Source organism: Urocampus carinirostris, unplaced genomic scaffold, assembly GCF_059441175.1.
Source record: "Urocampus carinirostris isolate Australia breed hairy pipefish unplaced genomic scaffold, RoL_Ucar_1.0 HiC_scaffold_24, whole genome shotgun sequence".
Classification (NCBI taxonomy): Eukaryota; Metazoa; Chordata; class Actinopteri; order Syngnathiformes; family Syngnathidae; genus Urocampus; species Urocampus carinirostris.
In genome coordinates, this window is record NW_028283131.1 from 43,741 (window position 1) to 47,500 (window position 3,760).

Below are 3,760 nucleotides of genomic sequence, written 5' to 3' on the forward strand. Positions count from 1 at the left end.
ACCGAGGTCGAGCTTCCGTCTCGAGCCACACCCAGACGTCCGACCGTCGCGGAGCCCGACGCCACGCGTGCTAGGGCTCCGCGCGAAACATCGTTTCACGACACCCGCTCGTCAGCCCGTCCGAACGTATACGAGTGTCGCGCGGCCCCCCGGGCCCGGCTGTAGCCACAGCCTCGTCCCGGACCAGGGCCGCACCGCCACCAGCAGCGCCCCCCCGGCGGCAGACGCACTCTGGTTGATCCTGCCAGTAGCATATGCTTGTTTTCAAGATTAAGCCATGCATGTCTAAGTACGAATGGCCAGTACAGTGAAACTGCGAACGGCTCATTAAATCAGTTATGGTTCCTTTGATCGCTCCACCGTTACTTGGATAACTGTGGCAAATCCAGAGCTAATACATGCAAACGAGCGCCGACTCGCGGGCGGGGCTCCGGCCTCGCCCCGGGGACGCGTGCATTTATCAGACACAAAAACCCACGCGGTGTCCGGCGGGCGGGGGCTCAGCCGTCGCGCGCGTCCCCCGCGTCCGGCCTCCGCCTCTCCGGGCGGGGGCGTAAGCGGCGCGGGCGGCTCCGCGCGCGCCGGTCCTCGTTCCGCCGGCCCGGCCCCCCCTTTGTGTTGACTCAGGATAACCTCGTGCCGATCGCTCGCCCACCCGAGGCGGCGACGACTCATTCGAATGTCTGCCCTATCAACTTTCGATGGTAGACTCTGCGCCTACCATGGTGACCACGGGTAACGGGGAATCAGGGTTCGATTCCGGAGAGGGAGCATGAGAAACGGCTACCACATCCAAGGAAGGCAGCAGGCGCGCAAATTACCCACTCCCGACACGGGGAGGTAGTGACGAAAAATAACAATACGGGACTCGTTCGAGTCTCCGTAATTGGAATGAGCCGAACACAAACCCATCGGCCAGCATCCATTGGAGGGCAAGTCTGGTGCCAGCAGCCGCGGTAATTCCAGCTCCAATAGCGTATTTTAAAGTTGCTGCAGTTAAAAAGCTCCTAGTTGGACCCCGGGACGCGAGCTGACGGTCCGCCGCGAGGCGTGCATCCGTCTGTCCCAGCCCCTGCCTCTCGGCAAAAGCCCCCGTGATGCCCTTCGCTGGGTGTCACTCGCGGGGCCCGAAGCGTTTACTTTGAGGAAATTAGAGTGTTCAAAGCAGGCCACACGGCCGCCCCTGCATATCGCAGCTGGGAATAATGGAATAGGACTCCGGTTCTATTTTGTGGGTTGTCATGAACTGGGGCCATGATTAAGAGGGACGGCCGGGGGCATTCGTACTGCGCCGCTAGAGGTGAAATTCTTGGACCGGCGCAAGACGGACGAGAGCGAAAGCATTTGCCAAGAATGTTTTCATTAATCAAGAACGAAAGTCGGAGGTTCGAAGACGATCAGATACCGTCCTAGTTCCGACCATAAACGATGCCGACTCGCGATCCGGCGGCGTTATTCCCATGACCCGCCGAGCAGCACCCGGGAAACCGACCAAGTGTCTGGGTTCCGGGGGGAGTATTGTTGCAAAGCTGAAACTTAAAGGAATTGACGGAAGGGCACCACCAGGAGTGGAGCATGCGGCTTAATTTGACTCAACACGGGAAACCTCACCCGGCCCGGACACGGAAAGGATTGACAGATTGAAGGCTCTTTCTCGATACCGTGGGTGGTGGTGCATGGCCGTTCGTAGTTGGTGGAGCGATTTGTCTGGTTAATTCCGATAACGAACGAGACTCAAACATACTAAATAGTACCGCGGCCCCCCGCGCGGTCGGCGGCAGAAAACTTCTTAGAGGGACAAGTGGCTCTCAGCCACACGAGAATGAGCAATAACAGGTCTGTGATGCCCTTAGATGTCCGGGGCTGCACGCGCGCCACACTGAGCGTATAAGCGCGTCGTCTATCCCCGCGCCGGCAGGCGCGGGTAATCCTATGAACCCCGCTCGTGACAGGGCCTGGGGATTGCAATTATTTCCCACCAACGAGGAATTCCCAGTAAGCGCGGGTCATTAGCCTGCGTTGATTAAGTCCCTGCCCTTTGTACACACCGCCCGTCGCTACTACCGATCGGATGGCTTAGTGAGGTCCTCGGATAGTCCCCGCCGGGGCCGGCCCCGGCTCCGGCGGTGTGCCAGAAGACGGTCGAACTTGACTATCTAGAGGAAGTAAAAGTCGTAACAAGGTTTCTGTAGGTGAACCTGCAGAAGGATCATTAACGTACGAGCGGCAGCAGATCCGCCTCGGTACACCCCCGACGAGCCAGACGCCGAGGGCGGCGGGTCGTCGCAGGCGGAGGAAGAGGGTAGACCGGGACGGGACGGGACGGGGGGCGCGGCGCGGGTCACTCCCGGGCCGCGCGTCGGAGCGAGTTCGGCGGGCGCCACGCGGCGCGGCGCGAGGCGAGAAAAGGCGGCGGGCGATGTCGCGCTACCTCCGTGCGAGCGGGGTAGCGCGCTCGTCCGACGACCCCAGTAGCGCGGCGCGGCGCGACGACAGGCGACCGCCAGCGACGGGCGAAAGGCGGCGGCCGTGCGCGGGACCCCCGTAACCGGGGAATCCCCCTATGCCGACGACCCTAGCTCGGCGCGGTTCTCGCGCTTCCGGCGCGCGCTTCCGGGGCGGCACTCGCCTCGACGACCTCCCGTCCTTTAAAGGTAACGGTTCGGGCCGGCGCCCCGGCGTCCGTCCGCCCGTCGGTGTCGCGTGTCCGTGCGGCGCGGGGCTGCTCTCGGCGAGGGTCGCCGAGCAAGCGGATCCCCGCACGGATCACAACGGCCGTATGGCGGCGGCGTCGGGACGCCCGCCCGAGACGAAGGTTCAGGGCGACGAAACGGTGCTCCCACCGGCTACCTTTTTCCCCGGCCAAACGCGTCCGTCGGCCGGAGCCCTCGAGGGGCCGCGTAGCGCGCGCGTGGGCCGGCCCCCGGACACCGGAGTCCCTCCCGGGGCTCCGGACACCGGGGGTTCGGTTCCGCGCGGTCCGCCGCGGTCTCCTCTGTCCATCCATAGTCCGGGCAGGCCGCGGCCGGGTCGGGGGCCAGTCCCCCCTCGGTGTCAGCGCGGTCGCGCCGCCCTTGTAAACCAAACCCACTCGCTGACGGGTAGCAACACCCAAAGCGTCGCTTCGCGGCGCGGCGGGGCTTCCAAGTCGGATGGCCTTCCGGGGTCCGGGTAGGAGACGCCGGGGGCCGGCCTCAGCGCCGAGCCCCCGACCTACCCGGCGAGTCCGGTCGCCGAGTCGTGTCAGGCCCGAGCGGGAGACGCCGGGCGCCGGCCTCAGCGCCGAGCGCCCGACCTACCCGGGCCGACGCACGTCTCGGGCGCCGTCGCGGCCCCGAGCGGGAGACGCCGGGCGCCGGCCTCAGCGCCGCGCGCCCGACCCGCTCGGCTCGTCGCGGCGTCGCGCGTATCGCGCCCGTCGGTAACCGCGCCGCGGGTTAGGGGCTCGCTCGCGGGAGCGACCGAACGGCACCCGCGGCGCGTTCGTCTCCGGTACAAACCCTGTCGTGAATTTGTCTCCGATCGTCCCGGGCGGACGTAAAAGGGCCCAAACGTACGACTCTTAGCGGTGGATCACTCGGCTCGTGCGTCGATGAAGAACGCAGCTAGCTGCGAGAACTAATGTGATTTGCAGGACACATTGATCATCGACACTTTGAACGCACATTGCGGCCCCGGTTTTACCCCGGGGCCACGCCTGTCTGAGCGGCGCTTTCCAATCGATCGGACGCGGGCCGGGCCCTCCGCGACATTCCGCCGG

At 64.9% G+C, this 3,760-nt stretch overlaps 2 non-coding genes across 2 annotated transcripts; both read left to right on the forward strand.

Annotated features, from left to right (window-relative positions):
* The first annotated feature begins 228 nt into the window (after positions 1-228).
* Positions 229-2,215, forward strand: LOC148345804 (18S ribosomal RNA). Its single transcript, XR_015848415.1, has one exon. It is a non-coding gene; the product is annotated as an 18S ribosomal RNA (ribosomal RNA).
* A 1,342-nt stretch (positions 2,216-3,557) lies between these two features.
* On the forward strand, positions 3,558-3,711 carry LOC148345805 (5.8S ribosomal RNA). Its single transcript, XR_015848409.1, has one exon. It is a non-coding gene; the product is annotated as a 5.8S ribosomal RNA (ribosomal RNA).
* The last annotated feature ends 49 nt before the right edge of the window (positions 3,712-3,760 follow it).